Genomic DNA, 27,831 nt, shown 5'->3' on the forward strand with positions numbered 1-27,831 from the left:
TTGCTGCTCAGAAGTGCCGTCTGCACAGAGAAAAACACACGCTCCAGTGTTAGTGGGGTTCAGTAACGCCAGCTGCTCCCCTGCTGTGTGTCCGGCAATGTCTCCTGCTCCCTCCACATTCACACTACATCAGATTTTACACTTGCTCCAAGTAGGCCTCAGCCTACTCCATGATTGATCCTGGGCTCCAACACCGCCAGTTGCCAGTTTTTTTGTTTTTTACATATCATGAAATCTAAATTCTGATGGAGCTTTTTAAGGACGTCAAAAACAACAAATTTTTCAAGTGGAACCGCTTCAGGAAAAACTCCTTTTTTGGGGAGGTTTTTATTATCCAGTATAGTGTGTGTATATATATTATAATATGAAATGTTTTTTTTCAGCTGTTTTACTTGATGTGTAAAATTCGGAGTGGATTCCAGAAGATATTCGCCTCAGAGTGGTGACATGTAGCCGAAGAGGAAGAAAATGCTCAAAAACAAGATTTGAACCGCAGGGTGGCTTAACATTGATGGGTAAGCTCTGACCCAGTACAGTGATGGAGAGCGGTCTGCTTTTATTGTTTTTTATTCTTCACATATGAGAAAGGAAACAGACGTGAGACTGAGACCTCAGAACAGTTTGTAGATCTTCTTAGAGCCTTGCAGTATGATGTACCGCCACAAGGTGGCACCCATGAGCTGTGATAGGTTTCTGCTGCCTGTGGCTGATGTCAATGCAGGGAGGCCGGGCGTCGTGGCTCCGTGTGATGACGTCATCATCCTGGGTCTCTGTGCACATGTGCGGGGCACCAGCTGAGCCTCAGTGACAGCTACTGCCACTCCAGAGCGGAGATCATGCTGCAGCCCCTCAGAGCGGCGCTCCACAGCAGTGTGCACAAAAGCTGCTGCAGAGCGTTCTCCGTGTCTGCACGTTCCTACAACTCTGGGCGCAAGGTAAAACCCCGCTATAACGCGAGCCGCCCTCATCTCGCCCCTTGCTATCGGTTCCTTTAACCTGTTCACGTCTGCACACATCTGTGTCATGCCCTGGCTGTATCTGTGCTGTTCCTCTGTGCAGTATACGGTGGAGGATGGCGCTGCGGCTGGCGTATTAGGGCGCTCCGACTGCCGGCAGCTTTTTTTTTTGCCCTCTTGATCTGACTGATCAAACTCAACCGTGGGTCTGTTATAAAAACACGAAAAACCTTTCGGCTGCCCCCCGACCATAGGTAATAATGGCAACAGAATTTATTTCCCATGGCTCATAAATGGCTGAGAATTGGATCCAATACACTGGTTACATTTTTGGCTCCCCGGATTTGCTGCTAGCGCCATGTTCTGAAGCCGTGTGCATGGCCCACCGCACCTTCCACCATTTGTTACCTCTGTGATATAGATGTTTCCTTTCCCTCCCAGAAGCCGTGGTGGTGGGGGAGCATGAAGAAGCCTCGGAGTGGTATGGGGGCCATTATGGCGCCATATTACACATCGAGGAGCCGTACTGCGGCCTCAGCTATTTCCATCTTTCTGCTTTAGGGCCTTGTTCTCGGTGTATATGATAAGAATAAGGAGGATGAAAGTCTCCCCCTGAGCCGGGCCGCAGACAGGTTCGACAATGCTGTTTCAGGAAAACTGCGACTTCAGCTGACAAGGTAGAAATCCAATGTTATCCGTGTATAACGCAGACTGTTCCCACCCCATCGCCCCCATAGTAATCCATGGTCTTCCTTTACAGGTCCGGGCCTGCACTGAAGAAGGGGAAGACGTGAGTGTTTTATGGTTTGCATGAGGCACGTTCTCATTATTACTATGTGATGTGTAATTATCTGGTAATATAGCGGGAAAGATGAATGAGTATTATGAGGGTCCCGCTGTTTTGTGTATAAAGCCTTTATGCAGCCCTATGTGTCGCCATGGCTACACCCTGTCCTATAGTTGTGTATTACCCCTGTCCATCTGCTGCCATTTTTTGTATATAGGTCAGGGGAAGGACGGGGTGTAGACAGCACTTATATGTGGGTTTACATTCTGCCGTATCATTACTATGTCAGGGTTGAGCAGGGTGGATTTGATTTAAATCTAACTGATTTAAATCATGATTTAAATCACGATTTAAATCACTAGTCAGTAAGGCTTGATTTAAATCAGTGATTTAAATCAAAGTTTCTACCTAAACTAGTTCTTGCTACTTTAACATGCAAGTAGATGAAGATTTTTAGAATCACTTTTTATATTACTTTTTTCTCCCCAGTTTAATGGGTTAATCATTCATATTTGGACACCACTGTTCTGTTGTACTTAGGAAGGAGAAAAATAATCCTGACCTTAATAACAATTTAAATAGATTTATTCAACTGAAACAATAACAACATTACAGCATAAGTTATTTGCTTACACAAACATCCATGTTTGTTAACTAATTTGGCTAAACAAAATATATATATATTTTAAGAAACTTAGACTGTCAGCCCAGCCGACACATGAAAAACTTAAATACTACTGTCCCTGCTGTCCTCTGTAGCTCACTTGTCGTCATCTTCATCATCATCTTCTTCTTTGTTCCTATTCATAATCTGGAAAAGAAAAACAAGCTTTCCTGCTTTATTGGGTCCCAACTGATTTCTCAATTTAGAATGAATGAGTCCAAAGGAAGAGAATATTCTTTCAACGCCTGCAGAAGAAGCTACTGCTGTTAAAAGTGAAATCATTACTTGAACAGTCTCTAAATCCAAGCGCTTAAGTGACTTCCACCAGTTTACTGGTGTGACCTTCCTTAAAATATCTTCAGCAAACATATATTTCTTGAATGGTTCCCCCTTAGCTCTGAAGTTTTTTATAGTTGGCATTAAAGATGGATGATTGCTGGATACCCATGTCATAGCTAACTCCTCTTCCTCAGCACTTAGGTTTTGACCCTGATATTGGATATTGACAATATTTGCCAAAAAATGAGCTGGAGTCAGTGCTTGTCCCATTCGTTTGTTTACTGCTTGTAATTTAATTCTGTCCATGTGTAGTTCTGTTTTTAAGTGTTCACTCAGTTCCTTCCAAATTTCAACAGCATCCGCAATAAAACAGCTATTTTTCTGTATTTTGTTTAAAGCTTGAGAGATGGGTTTCAGGAAGCTCAGCATATGTTCAACATTTCTCTTAAGCCCAATGTTGAGGATTTTGGCCGTGACAGTGCCATCTATTTTATCTCGATTTTCTTCACAAAGTGTCATCAGAATAGGCCAGTTTTTGATATACTGCTCAAAACAGTCCACCACAGAGTTCCATCTAACATCTTGTGGGAGCGTTAGCTTGGTTCCACCCATCCTTTTCAGAGCTGCTGCAGCAAAATGATTATTACGGAAGTATTTAGCAATTTCAACAACATTAGCCTTTATTTCTGGAACACTTAAGTCTTTGGCTAAGAGGTGCAGCAAATGAGCACTGCAACCATATGTTATTAGCAGCTTTGTATTCCCTCCCTGCTCTTCTAAATCTCTTCTCATCTTGGATACGTTTGCAGCATTGTCAGTGACCAAACTGCGTACTAGACATTTGAATTTTTGTTCACATGTCGTTATAGCTTTTACTGCCACTTCGTGTAAGTATTCTGCTGTGTGTGCATTTCCTGACTTATCAGTTGTTTGTGCAAGGAAGACTTTACCTTCTTCTGTTGTTATACAAGCACATACAATAGGATCATTGTGGACATTACTCCACCCATCAATACTTAGGTTAACAATTTTACCCTCCAGAGCTGTTGCACATTGCTCCATTTCTCTGTCATGCACTTGATCCAGCAGTTTCCCTGCAACATCAGCTCTGCTGGGTGGACTGTATCCTGGTCTCAGTGACTGAACCATATTAATGAAATGTGGGTTCTCAGTCAGACGGAAAGAAGAGTTCGTTGCATAAATAAACTGGGCAATTTTTTCATCAATCAACTCTTTTTCTAATCTGCTAGTTCTTATCACAAACCTATCTATGGTGGTTCCAGGAGGTAAAGGTTTTGTCTTCCTTTTGGGTGATGGTGATATGTGGCTGTGGGTGTCTGATGATGATGCTGCTAATGAAGCACTATCCTGGATGGATAACTCTGAAACTGTAGAACAGGATGATGGTGATCTTGGAGGTGGATAGTTTCCAGAATCCATGAATTCCCCTAAACAAAAAAAGTCAATGCTGTTATTTTATTGTTTATACAATTTCTGCTTATTGTACACAACACATCACTGCCCCTGCCCCAAAAGGAATATTTGTTTTTCTTCATAACTGTACCAAATGACAGTAACATGCAGTAATAATAAGAAATATTTTTCTCACACATGACAGTTCAGTCTTTAGAAATAGGATTCAATAAAAATGTTTACCAACCTGAAGATCCTGCCTGTTCAGAAGTGTTTCTTTGGTCATCTTCATCACCGCACTTCTCATGATGTTGCCTCATTCGCGCCACCAGGCCTTGCATCTCTTTGTTGCATCGTTTGCATTTTGCACGCATGCCTGCCTTACCGATAGGCGAAGGAGCTTCATTAAAATATTCCCAAACTGGGTCTCTTTTACGGCCTGCTGCCATTATAAGGAAAGAATGTAATAAACTTCAGATCGTACACACAAACAGATCCAGACTTGTCTGTCTGTGGCTATGCTGCAGTATTGTGCTCAAAGTTTCACTTTCATTTTCTTGTCTGCTTGCCCTTCCTCCTCCTCACACTTTGATTCACATTCTTCTTGTGTTGTGCAGATCTATTCCACTCCAAACAATCAGAAACATATTGTCTAACTTCTTGGACTTGGCACTGAAGGGGTTGATTCTGTATTCATAGGTTTGTAGAACAATAGGATTAAGGTCTTTTTCTCAACTCTGTTCATGTTGTAACATTTTTGCCGTGAAGAAGAGGCTGGGACCTCTGCGGAGTCAAATTCAGTTTTGAAAACTGCGTAAGTAAAGCGAGCGTCTGTGATAACATAGGAGAGAAACTGCCCACTAATCCTACAGAAACCTCTGGAAGAGCATGGCATTGTGAATGTTACACATATACAGCCTTTATTCTACTGAGTTAAACAATTCAGCTTTATCTCATGATGGAAGAACCTTTGGATGGTAAAATATTTTCCTCAAAAAGCAGTTTATTGAAAAAAATCCGATTTAAATAAAAAAAAAATCCGATTTTTTTTTTATTTTTTTTTATTTTTTTTTTAAAAAAACATTGATTTTTATCCACCCTGGGGTTGAGTAACTTATCCCAAGCGGTGACATGAGACTGGCTGAGTAGGGCCGAACCAATAGACTAAAACTAATTCTGTTCAATGTTAATATATTTTTGTTAATTTTATCATTTAATATTGAGCAGAATTAAGTATGTCTGGCTGTTACTGCTATTACATGTTAGGATTGGGATTACTGTAAGGTTTACGCTTATCAGTAACCACTAATCAAAACCATATACATCACTGTTTTCTATAATCATACATATCCGATTCAGCTTTTGTGCCATGATCAATAGCAACCCCCGACGCTCAGTATGATGTGCCCCTCGCCACCATGCCCGACGCTCAGTATGATGTGCCCCTCGCCACCATGCCCGACGCTCAGTATGATGTGCCCCTCGCCACCATGCCCGACGCTCAGTATGATGTGCCCCTCGCCACCATGCCCGACGCTCAGTATGATGTGCCCCTCGCCACCATGCCCGACGCTCAGTATGATGTGCCCCTCGCCACCATGCCCGACGCTCAGTATGATGTGCCCCTCGCCACCATGCCCGACGCTCAGTATGATGTGCCCCTCGCCACCATGCCCGACGCTCAGTATGATGTACCCCTCGCCACCATGCCCGACGCTCAGTATGATGTGCCCCTCGCCACCATGCCCGACGCTCAGTATGATGTGCCCCTCGCCACGACGCTCAGTATGATGTGCCCCTCGCCACGACGCTCAGTATGATGTGCCCCTCGCCACGACGCTCAGTATGATGTGCCCCTCGCCACGACGCTCAGTATGATGTGCCCCTCGCCACGACGCTCAGTATGATGTGCCCCTCGCCACCATGCCCGACGCTCAGTATGATGTGCCCCTCGCCACCATGCCCGACGCTCAGTATGATGTGCCCCTCGCCACCATGCCCGACGCTCAGTATGATGTGCCCCTCGCCACCATGCCCGACGCTCAGTATGATGTGCCCCTCGCCACCATGCCCGACGCTCAGTATGATGTGCCCCTCGCCACCATGCCCGACGCTCAGTATGATGTGCCCCTCGCCACCATGCCCGACGCTCAGTATGATGTGCCCCTCGCCACCATGCCCGACGCTCAGTATGATGTGCCCCTCGCCACCATGCCCGACGCTCAGTATGATGTGCCCCTCGCCACCATGCCCGACGCTCAGTATGATGTGCCCCTCGCCACGACGCTCAGTATGATGTGCCCCTCGCCACGACGCTCAGTATGATGTGCCCCTCGCCACGACGCTCAGTATGATGTGCCCCTCGCCACGACGCTCAGTATGATGTGCCCCTCGCCACGACGCTCAGTATGATGTGCCCCTCGCCACGACGCTCAGTATGATGTGCCCCTCGCCACGACGCTCAGTATGATGTGCCCCTCGCCACGACGCTCAGTATGATGTGCCCCTCGCCACGACGCTCAGTATAATGTGCCCCTCGCCACGACGCTCAGTATGATGTGCCCCTCGCCACGACGCTCAGTATGATGTGCCCCTCGCCACGACGCTCAGTATGATGTGCCCCTCACCACCATGCCCGACACGCTCAGTATGATGTGCCCCTCGCCACCATGCCCCTCTCCAACACGCACAGTATGATGTGCCCCTCATAGCTCTCCCCGACGCAGAGCATATGGGACCCCACAGCCCTTCCCCCCACAAGCAGTTTGATGGCCTCACACAGCATGATGGAGCCCTCCCTCCCACAGCATGGGGGATCCCACAAACCTTTTCAACACACAGCGAGAGGGACCCTAAAGCACTGTCCTCCAAACACCGTGTGATGGCTTCCTCATAGTACAGCATGATGGATCCCCCAACCCTCCCCCACACAAAGTATGATGCCTCCCAGACTTCCCTCACTCACAAGTGAATGACTACTCGCCTCGCCTTGTTTCTCCGATGTGCTTTGCTGTAAGTACTGAGGCTCAGTAACAGACATCTAGTAATGTCATCTTGCCCGCTGCGCTGTCTCATTCTGACTGGTGGAGGAGGGAGCTGACTCTTGCCTGTTCGACCGTTGTGTTCAGCAGTATCTACACTCTGAGGATGCATATAGTGTTATACTGTACTTGTGATGCTATGCCATACCAGGCCCCTCACCCCGCCACCCCCAACTCCTGGGCGGTACTCCGCTGATTCCATGCCTTTGACTGTTCCAGTCCACACGAAACCGCCAAAGGGCTGCATGTGACCCACAGGCCGGCCACAGTTTGTCCTAAGTGAATGTACACTATGGCGGTGTCCTGACCACATTTTATCTCGGCATTTGATGGGTCTGACCTATTTCTACGTACAATTGTACCCATGAGCTGTGAACAGAATTTCACCCCGTCATTAACAGGTCTCTTTCAATGGCAGGATTTCCCCAGTGTGGTGACGGTGGGGTTGGGGAAGCAGTCGCCAGGTGTCCACCAGCAGGAGCTCTGGAATGAAAGCAAGGAGAACATTAGGGCTGCAGTATCAGGTAACTTAGTGTGACCGGTCGTGGCTGTGGTTACCGCTGACCTTTGTATTTTTGGCAGTGATTCTCTTAATACTTCAGTAGTGAACTAAAAGGAAAATGTACATCAGCTTATTAGTTAAAGGGAATGGCTAGACTTAGTCTTGTCACATTCTTGACACGTTTTTTTTTTTTTTTGGAAGTGCATTGAGCAGCAAGGTGGTGTGCTGGTAAAAGGGGGGAAAAAAAAAAAAAAAAAATCTTTTAAATCTTCTGCCTGAGCGAGTGTGAACGAGCAGAGTGTGACCTGAGCGTATGTGCGAACTGTGGTATGTGTGTGACTTGAGATTCAGTGAAGAGGTGTTTGGAAAACCTATAACAAATACCTGTGTGAGTTGCTGAATTGTAGGTTGCTGAGTGCTTTCTACCTGTCCAATTTTTGGGGGGCTTGGGGGCTTGTTTAACCTATTTTTTTTTTCTCTCTCTAATCTTTAATCTCTTATTTTACTATCTGTGTTTTTAAGGGTTAACTATATTGAATTTAAATCTTGATGTGTAACTATATTCACAAGGGGTTAATTAAGGGTGGGAGTTCATACAGTAATTAAGGGTTTATAAGGGGCAGCTGGTTGGGGCTTAACTCCTTTTGGAAGTACATTGAGCAGCAAGGTGGTGTTCTGGTAAAAGGGGGGAAAAAAAAAAATTCTTTTAAATCTTCTGCCTGAGCGAGTGTGAACGAGCTGAGTGTGACATGAGCGTAAGTGCGAACTGTGGTAAGTGTGTGACTTGAGATTCAGTGACTTTGGATTCAGGGAGTTTCCAAGGGAGGTATTACTGAATTGCTGTTATATTTTATTAATACTTTTTATTTATTTTTGCTTATCGTATTGTCTTTTGCAATCCCCATTAGGATGTGCTCCACTATTGCCAATGCCATCCAGTGCACGTCTTGCCGCATGTATGAAATCCTTGAACAGCCGGTCGAGGGTGCATACTGCTGTGCGAGATGTGAGCACGTTGTGCATTTGGAAGCCCAGATTCTGGATCTAAATGTGCAGCTGGCAACACTGAGATCCATAGACAATATGGAAAGGAGTCTTCTGCTCACTGAGCAGACGCTCAATGGGATAGATGAGGGGGGATGCTAGGTTGGAGCTGCAGGACAATGAAGCAGCTAGCTGGGTGACAGTTAGAAGGCGGGGTAGAGGGAAGAGCACCAGGGAGGCTAGTCCTGATCTGGCACACCCCAATAAGTTTGCTAAGTTGGCAGATGAGGGGAGTGTTAGTGCAGGAGTAGCACTGCTGCAGCAAGGCATGTCCTCTGAAAGCCGGAGGAGTGTCTGCTCCAGTAAGGGGGGAAATAGGAGAGCAGGGCAGGCCAGACAGGTTCTGGTAGTGGGAGACTCAATTATTAGGGGAACAGATAGGGCAATCTGTCACAAAGACAGGGATCGTCGAACGGTGTGCTGCCTACCTGGCGCTCGAGTCCGACACATCGCTGATCGGGTTGACAGATTACTGGGAGGGGCTGGTGAGGATCCAGCGGTCATGGTGCACATTGGCACAAATGACAAAGTTAGAGGTAGGTGGAAGGTCCTTAAAGATGATTTCAGGGAATTAGGCTGTAAGCTTAAAGCAAGGACCTCCAAGGTGGTATTTTCGGAAATACTTCCTGTACCACGTGCCACACCAGAGTGGCAACGGGAGATTAGGGAGGTTAATAAGTGGCTCAGGAATTGGTGTAGGAAGGAGGGGTTTGGGTTCCTGCAGAACTGGGCCGACTTCTCCGTTGGCTACAGGTTCTATGCTAGGGACGGGCTGCACCTCAATGGGGAGGGTGCAGCTGTGCTGGGGGAGAAAATGGCTAGAAGGTTGGAGGAGTGTTTAAACTATGGACGGGGGGGAGGGTATTCCTTTTATAGGAGGGGAAGACAGTGCAGATAGAGACCTGGGCACAAATAATGAAGGTGGGGGTGGCATGGGGGGTGGGGTTAGAACAGTTAATAATTTAAGAAAGAATAGAGGTACAGAGAGATACATAAAGTGCATGTATACTAATGCCAGAAGCCTCGCCAACAAGATGGAGGAATTGGAGTTAATGTTGTTGGAGCATAATTATGACATGGTGGGGATATCTGAGACATGGCTGGACGAGAGCCATGACTGGGCGGTTAATGTACAGGGCTATAGTCTGTTCAGAAATGACCGTACTAATAAACGAGGGGGAGGCGTGTGTTTATATGTAAAATCATCCTTAAAACCCATCCTGCGTGATAATATATATGAATCTAATGAAAATGTAGAGTCCCTGTGGGTAGAGATAAGGGGAGGGGGGAAAAATAATAAATTACTGATAGGGATTTGTTATAAATCTCCAAAAATAATGGAAGCAACAGAGAATATCCTCATAAAGCAAATAGATGAAGCTGCGACTCAAGGAGAAGTCATTATTATGGGGGACTTCAACTACCCTGAAATACATTGGGGAACCGAAACCTGCAGTTCCGGCAAAGGTAATAGGTTTCTGACAACTATGAGAGACAATTACCTTTCACAGCTGGTTCAGGACCCAACAAGAGGGGGGGCACTGCTAGACCTAATATTATCCAACAGGCCAGACCGCATATCAAATGTAAGGGTTGGGGGTCACTTGGGTAATAGTGATCACAAATTAATAAGTTTTCATGTATCCTTTAATAAGATGTGTAGTAGAGGGGTTACAAGGACACTAAACTTCAGGAAGGCAAATTTCCAACGGATGAGAGATGATCTTGGTGCAATTAACTGGGACGATATCCTGAGACATAAAAATACACCAAGAAAATGGGAGACGTTTATTAGCATCCTGAATAGGACCTGTGCACAATATATACCGTATGGGAATAAACATGCTAGAAATAGGAGGAAACCACTATGGCTAAATAGAGCTGTAAGGGGCGCAATAAGAGATAAAAATAAAGCATTTAAAGAATTAAAGCAAATAGGTAGTGATGAGGCATTAACTAAATACAGAAGATTAAAAAAATTCTGTAAAAAGCAAATCAAAACAGCAAAGATTGAGACAGAGAGACTCATTGCCAGAGAAAGTATAAATAATCCCAAAATATTCTTTAACTACATAAATAGTAAGAAGCTAAAAAATGATAGTGTTGGTCCCCTTAAAAATAGTCTGGGTGAAATGGTGGAGGAGGATGAGGAAAAAGCCAATATGCTAAATAACTTTTTTTTGACAGTGTTTACACAAGAAAATCCCATGACGGATAACATGATCAGGGATAAAAATTCTCCATTAAATGTCACCTGCTTAACCCAGCAGGAAGTACGGCGGCGTCTAAAAATCACTAAAATTGACAAATCCCTGGGCCCGGATGGGATACACCCCCGAGTACTGCAGGAATTAAGCACAGTCATAGACAGACCATTATTTTTAATCTTTAAAGATTCCATAATAACAGGGTCTGTACCAGAGGACTGGCGTATAGCAAATGTGGTGCCAATATTCAAAAAGGGGACAAAAACTGAACTTGGAAATTATAGGCCAGTAAGTTTAACCTCAACTGTGGGTAAAATCCTGGAGGGTTTTCTAAGAGATACTATACTGGAGTATCTGGAGAAGAATAAACTTATGACCCAATATCAACATGGGTTTACAAGGGACCGTTCCTGTCAGACTAATCTGATAAGCTTTTATGAAGAGGTAAGTTCCGGACTGGACCAAGGGAATGCAGTGGACGTGGTGTACATGGACTTTTCAAAAGCTTTTGATACGGTGCCACACAAAAGGTTGATACATAAAATGAGAACAATGGGGATAGGGGAAAATATGTGTAGGTGGGTTAAGAGCTGGCTCAGGGATAGGAAACAAAGGGTGGTTATTAATGGAGCACACTCGGACTGGGTCACGGTTAGCAGTGGGGTACCACAGGGGTCAGTTTTGGGCCCGCTTCTTTTTAACATATTTATTAATGACCTTGTAAGGGGCATAGAGAGTATAATTTCAATATTTGCAGATGACACTAAACTCTGCAGGGTAATCAATACAGAGGAGGACAATTTTATATTACAGGAGGATTTATGTAAACTAGAAGCTTGGGCTGATAAATGGCAAATGAGCTTTAATGGGGATAAATGTAAGGTCATGCACTTGGGTAGAACGAACAAGATGTATAATTATGTGCTTAATTGTAAAACACTGGGTAAAACAGTCACTGAAAAAGACCTGGGTGTATGGGTGGACGACAAACTCACATTTAGTGGCCAGTGTCATGCAGCTGCTGCAAAGGCAAATAAAATAATGGGATGCATTAAAAGAGGCATAGATGCTCATGAGGAGAACATAATTGTACCTCTATATAAGTCACTAGTGCGACCACACTTAGAATACTGTGTACAGTTCTGGTCTCCGGTGTATAAGAAAGACATAGCTGAACTGGAGCGGGTGCAGAGAAGAGCGACCAAGGTTATTAGGGAACTGGGGGGTCTGCAATACCAAGACAGGTTATTACACTTGGGGTTATTTAGTTTGGAGAATCGAAGGCTTAGGGGTGATCTTATTACAATGTATAAATATATGCGGGGACAATACAAAGACCTTTCTAATGATCTTTTTACTCTTAGACCTGTGACGGGGACAAGGGGGCATCCTCTACGTCTGGAGGAAAGAAGGTTTAAGCATACTCACAGACGCGGATTCTTTACTGTACGAGCAGTGAGACTGTGGAACTCTCTGCCATATGATGTTGTAATGAGTGATTCCCTACTAAAATTTAAGAGGGGACTGGATGCCTTTCTTGAAAAGTATAATATTACAGGGTATATACACTAGTTTCCTTAGTGTTGCGTTGATCCAGGGAGCTAGTCTGATTGCCGTATGTGGAGTCGGGAAGGAATTTTTTTCCCCAATATGAAGCTCACTGTTTGCCACATGGGGTTTTTTTGCCTTCCTCTGGATCAACATGTTAGGGCAAGTTAGGATAGGATATGGGTTGAACTAGATGGACTTAAAGTCTCCCTTCAACCTTAATTACTATGTTACATCTGACACCCAGCAAATATTCTGCTTGGTCCTCCTTTTCTAATTAAGGGCTATTCACCTTTTGGGAACTTTTTTTTCCCCTCTCACGTGAAAATATCTGGGGCTAAAAAATCATTTTGAAATAGGTTTCATTAAAAGTTTTTCACCCTTTGACTTCTGAAGCCTCGGAGTTGCAAGGCCTATTGCTTGCAGCCGGATGAGTTAACTGAGAATCTATCAGTGAGCTTGGTCTGAATGAATTCTTTGAAAATTCTTGGAGAACAGGAGAAGTCCCAGAAGACTGGAGAAGAGCAAATGTTGTTCCTATCTTCAAAAAGGGGAAGAAGGTGGACCCAGGCAACTATAGGCCGGTGAGTCTGACTTCTATACCAGGAAAGATCTTTGAACAAATTATTAAACAACATGTATGTCAGTACCTGGAAAAGAATGAAGTGATTAAACAGAGTCAGCATGGGTTTGTAACTAATAAGTCATGTCAGACTAACTTAATTTCCTTCTATGATGGAATCACTGATTGGGTGGATCAAGGAAATGCTGTAGATATAGTATATCTTGACTTCAGCAAAGCATTTGACAAAGTATCTCATACAATCCTTATTGAAAAAATGACTAAGTATGGAATGGACAAGGCAACTGTTAGGTGGATTCATAACTGGCTTAGTGATCGGACCCAAAGAGTGGTCGTAAATGGCTGCACATCCAGTTGGAAGAATGTCTCAAGTGGGGTACCACAGGGCTCTGTCCTGGGTCCTGTATTGTTCAACATCTTTATCAACGATTTAGATGAAGGAATTGAGGGTAAACTGATTAAATTTGCTGATGACACAAAGCTAGGAGGGATAGGTAATACTAGAGAAGAGAGAGGATTCAAAAAGATATAAATAAACTGGAACAGTGGGCAGCAACTAACAGAATGGTTTTTAACAGGGAAAAATGCAAAGTACTACATCTGGGCAATAAAAATGAAAAAAGCATATACAGAATGGGAGGAATAGGGCTAAGCAACAGCACATGTGAAAAAGACTTGGGTATACTAATAGATCACAGACTGAATATGAGTCAACAGTGTGATGCAGCAGCAAAAAAGGCAAATGCAATTCTAGGATGTATTAACAGAAGCATACAGTCTAGATCACGTGAAGTCATTATTGCCCTCTACTCCTCTTTGGTCAGACCTAATCTGGAATATTGTGTCCAGTTTTGGGCACCACATTTTAAAAAAGACATCAACAAACTGGAGCAAGTTCAGAAAAGAGCAACCAGAATGGTGACCGGTCTGCAAACCCTGTCTTATGAGGAAAGGTTGCAGGATTTGGGAATGTTTAGTTTGCAAAAGAGAAGACGGAGAGGAGACTTAATAGCTGTCTACAAATATCTCAAGGGCTGTCACATTGTAGAAGGATCAACTTTATCCTCATTTGCACAAGGAAAGACTAGAAGCAATGGGATGAAACTGAATGGGAGGAGACACAGATTAGATATTAGAAAAAACTTTTTGACAGAGTGATCAATGAGTGGAACAGGCTGCCACGAGAAGTGCTGAGTTCTCCTTCAATGGAAGTCTTCAAACAGAGGCTGGACAGACATCTGACTCGGATGATTTAGCGAATCCTGCTTTGAGCAGGGGGTTGGACCAGATGGCCCAGGAGGTCCCTTCCAACGCTACGAATCTATGATTCTATGAATTCGTAACTTTTCTGAGTTTCACTCATCTGATCTATAACCACAGACCACATCGAAATGTGAGAAAACCTAAGAGCCTGGAAAAGCTAAACTGTGCACAATGTTTAATTAAAAAAACGCAATGTAAAAAATTATATTTTCCAGGACGTCCACCTGACAGCACTATGGAGGACGTCCTCCTCCTCCTTACAGGGACAGGAAAGCACACGAGAGGTTAAAAGGCCATGTCCCACCCCCTTTCCCTCAGTGTTTTTCCTGTCCCTGCACGGAGGGACACGCGAGAGCTTACCGGAGGGACCCAGGGGATCGTGCGGCCGGTCCAATCCTTCCCCTGTCAAGAGGTCCCGGAGCCGAAACTTCCCGGTGGGGAGTCCCTCGGTTCCAAAGGCCAGGAGCAGGACGGCGCTCCTGGAGGGAGCCGTTCCTCCCGGTGGGGGGGCTCTCGGCTCCAGGACGGGTCGGCTCCCCGCAGGCGGCTGGCCATGCGGGCACCGACAGAAGCGGGGCGGCGGGCCGAGCCCGCAGAACGACGCTGACGCTGGGCAGTGGAAGCCGGGGGCTCGCGCCGAGCGCGGTCGCGCGCAGATGCCCGGCAGGAAGTGGAGGCGCGGCTTACCAGCGTCACATCCGGTGACGTCAGACGCCGGTTTCAAATCCAGGGCGCGCGCGCTCCTGGACCAAAGCCTTCTCCAGAGTCGTCACAGGCGGTTCCAGGCTGTGTGACTGCATCGGACGCCAGGGGATGGAAGGCAACACTGCATCTGGTGGAGGGGTAAGTGCGCATAGCGCAGACCACCCTCCCCACTCGTCCCCACAGCCCAGATCTGATGAGGTGCCCCTTATATTATTAGGAAAAGGGAACCCCGGCTGAGTCCCCCTCGGGAAAGGACCCGGCGAAAGCTACCGCCAAATCAGTCAGATGTCCGGTGTGCAGAGTAAAGCTGCCAGACACCTATAGCAAGACCCTATGCGGTCCCTGTACCTCCAGGGTCATAGGCGAGGAACAGCCATCTCTGCTTTCCGAAATGAGGTCGCTGATAAGGGAAGAGATTCAGGCCTCTACGTCCCGTCGATCCCCCAGCCCTGGGCCAGGTCGCAAGCGTCCGAGGTGGGAACCAGTCCCAGTATCAGAGGCGAGCCCTAGCGAGGAATCCGATTTCTGGAACTCAGATCAGGAGGAAGGAGGCGAGATCCTGGGGGATAGTCAGGAACAGAACAGAAAGTACCTGTTCAGACTGGAGGATACGGACGAGCTGGTACACGCGGTCAGAAATACCATGCAGATGGAAGAAGTCCCTAAGCCACAGTCCAGACAGGACTTAATGTTTGGAGGACTGGTGTCCCGCAAACAGGTGGTGTTCCCTGTGAGCGAGCACATCAAAGCAATGATCCAGGAGGAGTGGAAGGAAGCAGAGCGTCGGTTGACACTCTCCCGAAACTTTAAAAATAGACTGCCCTTCGATCCCGAGGAAACTCGGGCGTGGGAAGAGGTCCCTAAGATCGACGTCCCGGTTGCCAAGGTTACGAAGAAATCGGCTATCCCAGCCGAGGACTCGTCCGGTCTTCGAGACCCAATGGATAGAAAGGCGGACGTCTTGTTAAAAAGAACATGGGAGACGTCGGCGGCCCTGATTAGAGCCAACATAGCAGCCACCTCGGTGGCCAGGTCTATGTTCCTGTGGTTGGGGCAGTTGGAGGAAAACCTAACCAACAAGACCCCGAGGTCAGAGATTCTAGCATCTCCTCCTCTTTTGAAATCAGCCACGGCGTTCCTGTCGGATACGTCGGCGGAATCAGTTAGGTTTGCGGCCAGAAACAGCTCCCTCTCTAATGCGGCCCGGCGAGCAGTCTGGCTTAGATCCTGGTCGGGAGATAACCCTTCTAAGGCCAAGTTATGTGCCATCCCTTTCTCGGGTCTGAGGGTGTTTGGTCCAGCCCTGGATAATATCCTTGAGCTGGTGTCTGATAAGAATAAGGGATTCCCGGAAGAAAAGCCCAGACGGTCCCAGTCCTTTCGGAGAGGCTCCTTCTTCAGAGGACAGTCAGAGTTTAGGGGCCGGGCGAGGTCTAATAGAAGCTCCTACAGAGGCTCCTTCAGCCAAAGTGGGAAGAGCAGAGATCCCCCATTTGCATCGACATCTAGGTCGAGGAGACAATGACGCCATAGGCATTGGGGGGAGACTTCGCCACTTTGCAGCAAACTGGTCGCGAGTCACCAACAATCAGTGGGTTCTCAGAACCATCAGAGAGGGTTACAGGATAGAGCTCTATTCTCCTCCCCCCGACAGATATATTGCCCCCACTGTCGTCCAGGAGGACTCCGCAATGTGGTCGGATCTTCAGGACATGCTAGACTCAGGGGTCATAATACCAGTTTCACCATCAGAAAGAGGGAAAGGTCACTACTCTTCCCTGTTTGTAATTACAAAAAAATCCGGAGAGGCCCGCACCATCATAAACCTGAAGCCACTAAATGCTTGGGTCAGATACAGGAGGTTCCGGATGGAGTCAATCCGATCCGCAATTCCTCTGATAGACAGGGACGCAGTTATGTGCACCCTAGACCTAAAAAAGGCATATTATCAGGTTCCTATTCATCCCTCATCCCAAAGCCTACTAAGGTTTGCGATCAGTTCACCAGCCCGGACCTGCCATTTTCAGTTTCAGGGTCTTCCATTCGGGCTGGCCTCAGCTCCCAGGATCTTTACAAAGCTGGTGGTAGAGGTGGTGGCCTACCTGAGAGATCAGGGTATTGTGATTGTGCCGTACCTGGACGACTTCTTACTGGTGGCAAGATCCAAGGAAGCGCTCATCCGAGACAGGATCCGAACAACTACTGTGTTGGAGTTCCTGGGCTGGGTGATCAACTGGGAGAAGTCGGACCTCACTCCAAACACCAGAAAGATATTCCTGGGAGTCCTCCTAGACTCAGCCGACAGAATATCCTGGCTACCCGAGCAGAAGCAGAAGTCCATTCAGGCCAGAACCAGAGGTCTGTTGAAGAGTCAATGCTCCATAAGGGAAGCAATGGAGGTCCTGGGCCTTATGACAGCCTGCATCCAGTGTGTCCGTTGGGCCCAATTCCACTCGCGGTTGTTACAAAGAGAAATTCTCGCGAGGTGGGACAGGAGTCAGGCGTCGCTAGACAAACCCCTAAGACTCTCAGGACGAGTAAAGGAGTCCCTTCGCTGGTGGTTACAGGCCAGGAATCTTCAGGTGGGCGTGCATTGGACAACCTCTCCATACGTGGTAGTCACCACAGATGCAAGTGCGTGGGGATGGGGAGCCCACATAGAAGGGAAGATCTTCCAGGGGAAGTGGCCAGCAAGCATCAAGGCCAGATCCTCCAATTTCAAGGAACTCTTCGCGGTCTGGGAAGCGTTGCGGAGAAACCGGTCGGTATTAAAGAGTCGTCATGTCCGCATTTTATCCGACAATACGACGACAGTGGCATTCCTGAAACACCAAGGAGGAACCAGACATCAACCACTTCAGGCACTGGCGGAAAAGATATTCACGTGGGCAGAACGGACAGTTCGATCCGTGACCGCGGTACATCTAGAAGGTTCCCAAAACGAAGTGGCGGACTACCTGAGCAGACAACAGATCCACCCGACAGAGTGGGAACTGAACATAGAGATCTTCAACCAGCTTTGTCAGCGCTGGGGGAACCCCAGTATAGATCTCTTCGCAAGCCGCAAGAACGCGAAGGTTCCCAGATTCTACTCCTTAAATCCGATGGACCATCCAGAGGGCGTAGACGCCCTGAGTCAGACTTGGGGAGAATCCCTCTCTTATGCGTTCCCACCACTGGCCCTCATACCGGCAGTGCTCAGAAAGATACGCGAGGACCACGCAAGAGTGATATTGATAGTGCCATACTGGCCGAGGAGAAGCTGGTTTTCCCTTCTGGGAGCCATGGCAGTAGAAGATCCAGTCGAGCTGCCCTTGTGGAAGAACATCATCCACCAGGGCCCGATCCACCACCCGGACCCAGCAAGACTCCATCTATCGGCTTGGATCCTGAGAGGGACATCCTGAAGGCAAAAGGATTTTCGGAGCAGGTCATATCCACCCTACAGGCCAGCAGGAAGCCGGTGACGTCGGCAATCTATCGGAAGATATGGAGGAGATTCTGTCTGGAGGGTGGCAGGTCCGAGCTCGTGGCAGGTACCCCGGATCTCCCTAACATACTAGGGTTCCTGCAGGCAGGCTTTAATAAAGGCCTCAAGCCCAGCACTCTAAAAGTCCAGGTTTCAGCTTTGAGCGCCTTCTTTGATTATCAGTTAGCTGCACATCCCTGGGTGATAAGGTTTATAAAAGCCACACAACGCCTGCGTCCCACGATTAGGCAGCTCACCCCGCCATGGGACCTGGGCCTGGTACTTCGGTTCCTCTGCTCGGACACTTTCGCCCTTAGTGAGAAGATACCCATCCGTGCTCTCACTCGTAAAACGGCCTTTCTAGTAGCCATTACCATGGCCAAAAGAATAGGGGAGATCCAGGCCCTATCCACTAAGGATCCATACCTCCAGATAAGAGAGGATAGTATAATCCTTAGGTTAGACCCGGCATTTACCCCGAAGGTAGCCTCCACAAGAAACCTGAACCAGGAGGTAGTGTTACCCTCTTTCTGTGATAATCCCCGAAATGAGAAGGAGCGGCGGCTCCACTCGCTAGACGTGAGGCGCGCAGTTATAGAATACCTAGAGGCCACCAATAGTTGGCGTATCAACCCGAACCTGTTCGTTCTCTTTGGTGGTAGGAATAAAGGGAAGAAGGCCTCTAAGGCGTCCATAGCGCGTTGGATTACCTCAGTAATCTCGGACGCCTACCAGGCTGAAGGCGCCAGCCCGCCTGATTCCTTAAAAGCCCACTCTACAAGGGCGGTATCGGCCTCATGGGCCGAGCGGGCAGGGGCGTCAGTTGATCAAATTTGTCGAGCGGCAACCTGGGCTAGTCTTAATACATTCTGCAAACACTACAAACTAGATGTGTTAGCTGGCCAACAAACCGCATTCGGGAGAAAAGTTCTCCAAGCAGTAATCCCACCCTCAGGAGGTGCTTTGGTACTCTCCATAGTGCTGTCAGGTGGACGTCCTGGAAAATAGGTATTAGACCTACCGGTAATGATGTTTCCAGGAGTCCATCCTGACAGCACGGGTAGTTCCCTCCCTGTTATGTTATACTATGTTGTATTATGTTATGTCATATGCTGTAATATGACTGTTTCATTAAACCGTTACTAGCATCATCCACCTTGTGGTACTTGTCAAATCACTGAGGGAAAGGGGGTGGGACATGGCCTTTTAACCTCTCGTGTGCTTTCCTGTCCCTGTAAGGAGGAGGAGGACGTCCTCCATAGTGCTGTCAGGATGGACTCCTGGAAACATCATTACCGGTAGGTCTAATACCTATTTTCTGCTCCAAATACATGTTTCTAAGCAAAAAAAAAAAAATCCTATATCTGTTGCCGGTGTAAGCAGCCAGAATTGACTATTGTTGATGCTGTAAATGGACCCATTTCTCATCCTGCTGCTTTATTTTTCTGTGTTATTGTGATTAATTATGGCAAATAACTACAAATGTGAATAAAACCCCATTACACATTACTCTAAGGCTAATTTCACATTAGGCTACTTTCACACATCAGGTTTTCGGCGTCAGGCGCGATCCGGCGTTGTGCCGGAGCGCCGGATCCGGCAAATATTTCATAAAACCGGATGTGACGGATCCGTTTTTCTGCCGGATCCATCTTGTTCTTGACAGACAAAACCAGATCCGTCTCATCCGGTTCATCCGTTTTTCGATCCGTTTTTCGACGGATTACGCCGGATCCGGTTTTTAAAAACACCCCTTGTGGCCTTCCGAACGGGATTGGATACTGGAAAACTATATATAGCGTGTTCCTACAGCCCTTCTTTGACAGGTTGTAGAGGAGAAAGTGCAGGTTGGAGAGAAGAGCAAGTTACTGGCGGAGATGGATGTTGTCATTGGAAATATTTTGAAGAATTTGGCGGATTTTATAGCGGAGGCGAATCGTTTGAGGGTGATTGTTCTGGAGAAGGAGAGAGCGAGACAGCAGCGCATCAGGCATCGTAGACGACGTTTGTGGATCCACCCCATCACAGCCAAGAGAATGACGCGTGGGGTCTATTCTACACTCTGCATGGACCTTCGACGAAACCCGGATAAATTTTTTGGATATGTTCGGATGAAAATGGAGAATTTTGATTACTTGGTGGAGCGCATTGCACACCTCATAAGAAAAGCAGACACCTATTGCCGCTTCTCTGTTTCACCCGCAGAGCGTCTGATGGTGACTTTAAGGTAAGCCACATTTATTGGATGTGATCGCATCAGAGCACACTTTCACTGCAATCTTGTTGGTGGTAGTTTGTATCTCCAAGTGTTATAGCTGAGTTTTGGTATGTAATGCTGTGATTTAAAACTAATTGATTGTTTTTTAATTCTCCACAGATTTCTTGCAATTGGAGAATCCCTTTCGTCACTGCATTTCCAGTACAGACTCGGGATTTCCACCATATCTGGAATAGTGAAGTACACATGCCGTGCACTGTGGGACTCCTTAGCTGAAGAGTTTTTACCAGAGCCAACAACAGAGAGGTGGATTGAAATTTCAGAAAAGTTTCAACAGATATGTCAGTTTCCCAACTGCTTGGGCGCTGTGGACGGGAAACATATCTGCATTGTAAAGCCAGCCGGATCGGGATCGGAATATTTCAATTACAAGAAATATTTTTCAATTGTCCTCATGGCCATCGCTGACGCGGAATACAAATTTATTGCTGTTGATATTGGGGCCTATGGCCGCTCCAATGACTCTCAAGTTTTCAAACTGTCTGCCATGAGGCGTAAACTGTATGGAAACACCTTCCAGTTCCCACCCCCTAGACCGCTGCCGCAAACATCTGGTCCACCTATGCCATTTGTCTGTGTAGGGGATGAAGCCTTCCAGCTGAAAGAACACCTTTTGAAACCATACGGTAGCAGAGGATTGTCAAGAACAAAACGCATTTTTAATTACCGCCTAACAAGAGCAAGAAGAATGGTTGAATGTACCTTTGGTATTCTGACAGCCAAATGGCGGGTCCTATTGACTGCGATCAACCTCAAGACAGAAACTGTGGACGAGGTGATCAAAGCGTGCGTGGTACTCCACAATTTTGTTATCTGCAAGGAACCCATTTCCATTGAGGACACCTCTGAAGAAACCACCTTGCAAGATTACCATGACATTACCACTAGAAGTTCTGTGACGGTTTCAGTAATGAGGGACAATTTTGCACTATACTTTATGTCACCTCAAGGCAGAGTACACTGGCAGGATGACAGAGTGTGAAAGATTTGTGCCCTTAACCAAAATTGTGTACCTTCTGTACCAACAGTATATACCTTTGCCAACCAAAGTTGGCTATCTTGTCATGGTCTTACTATTTTTAGCTTTAGGCCACAGGTGTGTACCTGGTTGTGTTTTATGCAAAGTATTTCACCTTTTAACAAAAGTTGTGTACATTGTTAGGAAATCGCCAACAATAAACACAACTTTTTAGGTGAAATACTTTGCTTCAAACACAACCAGGAACACAACTGTGGCAAAAAGCTAAAATTTACCCACAGTTATATACCTAGTTTTGAATACCTTTTTACCTTTTAAATACCCTGTATTTAACCTTTTTGGCCGCAGAAAGAAATGACAGATAACCAGTGTAAAATAATTTAACTTTTATTGAAAAATGTTTTTTATAGTAAACTGTTTTTAAATTTTAATAAACTTTTTTAATAAAGCTTTGAAACCATAAAACTGGTCATTTTTATTAAAATACACATATAAATCTGTGTAGTGTGGGGTGGAAATACTGCTGGAGGGGCTGCGAGACACTTCGACACTGGGAGTGTGGAGAGAGGACTGGGATCGTGGTGGGGAAGGAACAGTTAGAGGTGAAGGTGTGGAAAAAGCTACAGAATGGGTGGACATGTGGGAGGCAGAAGAGGTGGTGGGTGGTGGAGTGGAGGGTTGGGCAGGGACTGTAGGAGCAGATGATGTTGATGGCAAGTTGTATGGGGAAGGAGTTTGGTATGGGGCAGGTTGCTGGAAGTGGGGAGGTTGCTGGTACTGGGGAGGTTGCTGGTACTGGGGAGGTGGATGGTATGTAATAGGAGGGGGAGGATGGAAAGTGGCTGGAGGGGGTGCAGGTGGAGGAACTACTGGGGTGGGAGGAGGAGGTTGGGAGGTAACGTGCTGGAGAGCACCGTGGCATGAATGCATTACATGCATCTGCTGGGTAGGAGATAGCGTTTCCATGCGCTCCACAACAGACCTGAAAAAGGTGTGGTTTGGCGAAGATCTTGCTTCTGAATGCATGGTTTGCAGAAGTGTCTTCACCTCCAGAATGCTGGAGTTGATCTGCTGAAAGCCTGAGGAGATTTGCTCTGACAAGACTTTTAGACAGTTCTGGAAAGATTCATTCAGATGCAAGAACTCTGGCGCATAAGTCTTTTCCTGACCCCTCTGCCGCTGCCGCCCAGTACCCGCAGGTGTACTAGAGGTGGCAGGGGCAGAAGGGTGGGGTAAAGGGAAAGCGATCTCCTCACCAGCAGCTTCATGTAATGTAGGCGGCCACGATGCTCCTGTGCTGGTGGATGGGACAGAGGGGTCGAATGTGTTGGAAGGCTGTGAAGGTGCAGATGTACCGGGGCGGTCGAAGTATCCCTCGGTGCCGGTCTCCTCAGGGATCGCCTCAGAAGGGTCCAACCGTGCAGGCTCCCGAGTGCTGCTCACCGTGCTGTGGAATAAAGAGAAAAAAAAACAATTAAAATAGTGACATGGTATGGCCCTGGCTGAAAAAAAATTGTTACATCTAAACATTTTTTTTTCACATGTGGTGTGTAATATTTACCTTCTGGTGACCATTGTATCCTGGAGGAACGACAGGGCTTGTGCGTACTTGTACTTGCTCCTGCGTCCTCCAGATCCACTCGGGGCCCGCATCTCTTTATTGAACTCCTTCTTGAAACGATCCCTCACAGACCGCCACCGCTTCACAATTCTGTCCCCTGAAACGAGAAAGGACAAAGTGGTTAGTATACAACATCAGTGTTTCCCAAACTCCAGTCCTCATGGTCCCCAGGGGTCATGTTTTCAGGATTTCCATAGTAAATAGAAATCCTGAACACATGATCCGTGGGGACCACGAGGACTGTTGTTTGGGAAACACTGGTTTACATCAAGCAACCGGTACTGTATATACTTACGCTCTTTAATCTGGGCCCGAGCATCGAGGTCCTCCCAGCGGTCCACAAGGAGCGAACAGATTTCCTCCCAGAGTCGTCGGGTAACGATCAGGTCAGCGTGGCGTCGGTCAGCCATATTCCAGAGCGGCTCCCTTTCTCTGACGAGATCGATGAGGTGGTCCACATCGATTCCTCCATCCTCACCGTCAGAGTCGGGACCACGCTGTGAAGGCTGTTAAAGAAAAAGACAAAAATAACATAATTGGCCTCCACAAAAGAAATGAAATAAAAAGTGCAAAAAAACAAAGCAAAAATATTTATACTTACACGCTGGTGACCGCCGCGTTGCTGTCGCCGACGACCCTGGGAGGCACTGCGAGGACCTCTTGACCGAGCACCAGATTGGGAAGACTAGAGAAGAAAACAAAAAATGTTATTTCTTAGGATGTAGGCATTTGTTTGCTGTGTGTGGTCTGCAGAACATTGTTTTCTATGTGTTGTGTGTAGTGTGATGTTGTGTTTCTGCGTTTGATGCCAAAAACTTACCAATTGTGAGCCCACTCCAGGTGTCTGTCCACCCCTTCCTTCTTCTTCTGGGAGCTCCTCTTCAGCTTGTGATTCCTGTTTTGAAATAAAAGGCAATGAATACACATATATTCCAGAGATGATGGATTTTGGAAATAAAAACTTACCGTCAAACGCTGACGATGAGAGGGAGGGCTCCCAGAAGATGTGCTGTCTTCCTGCTGGCCAGACTCCATGGCTGTGGGTGGTGTTGCTGCTGCCAGTGCTGCTGCTGCATCTCTTGGGCGGCTGTTGAATAAAGAGAAACAAAGGGCCAATGAATATCTTGATATTCCATGGCCCTAGTTTGGAGGAATGGGGATTTGATAATTACCGTCTCTCATCTGCTGCTGGACTCCCCTCCTCAGCATGTTCCATTTGCTGCTCCATTTGGCGTGGTGGTGGTGCTGATGGTGCTGCTGCAGTGGTCTCCTGCCTTCTCCTGCGCCTGGTTGCTGTCTTGGGTGGCATGTTGGGTGTGGCTGAGGGTCCCACTGTCTTGCTTTTATATATTTGTCTTGTGGGCAGAGCTACTGAGCATGCTCAGACCAAAAAAAACGGATCCGGCCACCGGATCCGGCTGTCGCCGAATCCGGCGCATTGCGGCGCTCATAGGCTTTCATTGTGTGAAAAAGCCGGACGCGCCGGATCCGGCGTGTCCGGCTTTTTCGCCGGAGACAAAAAACGTTACAGTAGCCGTTTTTCCAGACGCCGGATTGAGACACATTGCCAAATCCGGCGAAAACCGGATGAAACGCATGGCCATCCGGCGCGATCCGGCGCAAATGCAAGTCAATGGGGGGAAACCGGATCCGGCATTGCATTTCGCCGGATCCGGTTTTTGTCAAAAGCGCCGGATCGCGCCTGACAGCGAAAACCTGATGTGTGAAAGAGGCCTTAGTGTTTTTTTTGTGCAGCGCATCGTGCCCAATACAAACGCATACAAAAAACGCATGATGTGTTTTTGCATGCGTTTGCGTTTTTTTTTGCGCATTCGTTCTCTAGGGGTTAAAACCAGTGTCTACACATATTTACCCCAAAAACGCATGCGCACGAAAACACAGACAAACGCATGTCCATGCACACACCTGCATTCCCATAGACTGTAATGCGTTATTTTGTCACATTCTGTGCGCATGCGTGTTTTTACGCCTTTCGGCAGACCAAAAAATGCAACAGGTTGCGTCGGGCGCGCCTAGGCGCACACGGCGAAAAAACGCGTGTGCACGAAAATGCGTATGAACGCGTGCAAACGCAAGACCATGCGCGCGCCATGTTAAACATAGGTAGGCATGCCCATGGACACGCACGTTGTGCTGCGCAAAAAATGCTAATGTAAAACCAGCATAAAGTGGACTGACCCTGCCAATGTGTGAGAGGTCAGCAGTGAGTCCGTGTACGGGGGTCTATGACAGGTCAGACACCTGTTTAAAAGCATCAACCCTTTTGTTCTCCATGGAGATGAGCTGACGCTGGAGGAGTCCGACAGCGGCCCCCCCATAGAGAACACAGGAACACTCGGCCATGTAGTGAGGGGTCTGGTGCCTTAGCAGTCAGCCGGACATCTATTGCGTGTGGGGGCTTTACCTGCCCTGACTTCTGACTGTTTGTTGCTTTCCCACCCAGCGGGCTGTAGGCACATGCAGGATTTGGAGATTGCACATGTTGACGTTGACCCCTGCAGAGACGCTCAGGCCGCGGCAGAAGGGGCCGTTCTGGGGTTATATGAATATGATGAGCTTAAGGCCAAAAAGAAGAAAAAAGTCTCAACAATGCCATATGGAAGGTAGAGTTTATTTTATTCCACTATATAGCGCCATTAATTCCGCAGCACTTTACAGACATCATCCCTGTCCCCAATGGGGATCACAATCTAGATTCCATATCAGTCTGTCTTTGGAGTGTGGGAGGAAACCCACAAAAACACTGGGAGAACATGCAAGCTCCTTACAGATGTTATTGGCGGGATTCAACCCAGGACCCCAGTGCTGCAAAGCAAGTGTTACACACTGAGCCACAGAAACCTTTCCTGCAAAGGCTCAGTAAGCTCTTCACATCTACAGTGCCTTGCAAAAGTATTCGGCCCCCTGGAACTTTTCAACCTTTTCCCACATATCATGCTTCAAACATAAAGATATCAAATGTAAATTTTTGATGAAGAATCAACAACAAGTGGAACACAATTGTGAAGTTGAATGAAATTTATTGGTTATTTTGAATTTGTGGAAATTCAAAAACTGAAAAGTGGGGCGTGCAATATTATTCGGCCCCTTTACTTTCAGTGCAGCAAACTCACTCCAGAAGTTCATTGTGGATCTCTGAGTGATCCAATGTTGTCCTAAATGACTAATGATGATAAATATAATCCACCTGTGTGTAATCAAGTCTCCGTATAAATGCACCTGCTCTGTGATAGTCTCAGGGTTCTGTTTGAAGCACAGAGAGCATCATGAAGACCAAGGAACACAACAGGCAGGTCCGTGATACTGTTGTGGAGAAGTTTAAAGCCGGATTTGGATACAAAATGATTTTAAAAACTTTAAACATCCCAAGGAGCCCTGTGCAAGCGATCATATTGAAATGGAAGGAGTATCATACCACTGCAAATCTACCAAGACCCGACTGTCTCTCTAGACTTTCATCTCATACAAGGAGAAGACGGATCAGAGATGCAGCCAAGAGGCCCATGATCACTCTGGATGAACTGCAGAGATCTACAGCTGAGGTAGGACAGTCTGTCCATAGGACAACAATCAGTCGTACACTGCATAAATCTGGCCTTTATGGAAGAGTAGCAAGAAAGCCATTTATCAAAGATATCCATAAAGAGTGTCATTTAAAGTTTGCAACAAGCCACCTGGGAGACACACCAAACATGTGGAAGAAGGTGCTCTGGTCAGATGAAACCAAAATCGAACTTTTTTGCAACAATGGCAAACGATATGTTTGGCGTAAAGGCAACACAGCTCATCACCCTGAACACACCATCCCCACTGTCAAACATAGTGGTGGCAGCATCATGGTTTGGGCCTGCTTTTCTTCAGCAGGGACAGGGAGGATGGTTAAAATTGATGGGAAGATGGATGGAGCCAAACACAGGACCATTCTTGAAGAAAACCTGTTTGAGTCTGCAAAAGACCTTAGACTGGGATGGGAGATTTGTCTTCCAACAAGACAATGATCCCAAACATAAAGCAAAATCTACAATGGAATGGTTCACAAATAATCGTATCCAGGTGTTAGAATGGCCAAGTCACAGTCCAGACCTGAATCCAATCGAGAATCTGTGGAAAGAGCTGAAAACTGCTGTTCACAAACGATCTCCATCAAACCTCACTGAGCTCGAGCTGTTTGCCAAGGAAGAATGGGCAAGAATTTCAGTCTTTCGATGTACAAAACTGATAGAGACATACCCCAAGCGAGTTGCAGCTGTAATCGCAGCAAAAGGTGGCGCAACAAAATGTTACATTAAAGGGGCCGAATAATATTGCACGCCCCACTTTTCAGTTTTTGAATTTCCACAAAAATTTAAAATAACCAATACATTTCATTCAACTTCCCAATTGTGTCCCACTTGTTGTTGTTTCTTCACCAAAAATTTACATTTGGTATCTTTATGTTTGAAGTATGATATGTGGGAAAAGGCTGAAAAGT

General features: G+C 46.7%; 1 pseudogene; it reads left to right on the plus strand.

Annotated features, from left to right (window-relative positions):
* The first annotated feature begins 764 nt into the window (after positions 1-764).
* LOC141088526 (cytosol aminopeptidase-like) overlaps positions 765-27,831 on the plus strand; it is a 48,609-nt pseudogene continuing 21,542 nt past the window's right edge.

The sequence above is a fragment of the Dendrobates tinctorius genome, unplaced genomic scaffold (genome assembly GCF_039654945.1).
Source record: "Dendrobates tinctorius isolate UK_male_01 unplaced genomic scaffold, ASM3965494v1 ptg000039l, whole genome shotgun sequence".
In the NCBI taxonomy this organism is placed as follows: domain Eukaryota; kingdom Metazoa; phylum Chordata; class Amphibia; order Anura; family Dendrobatidae; genus Dendrobates; species Dendrobates tinctorius.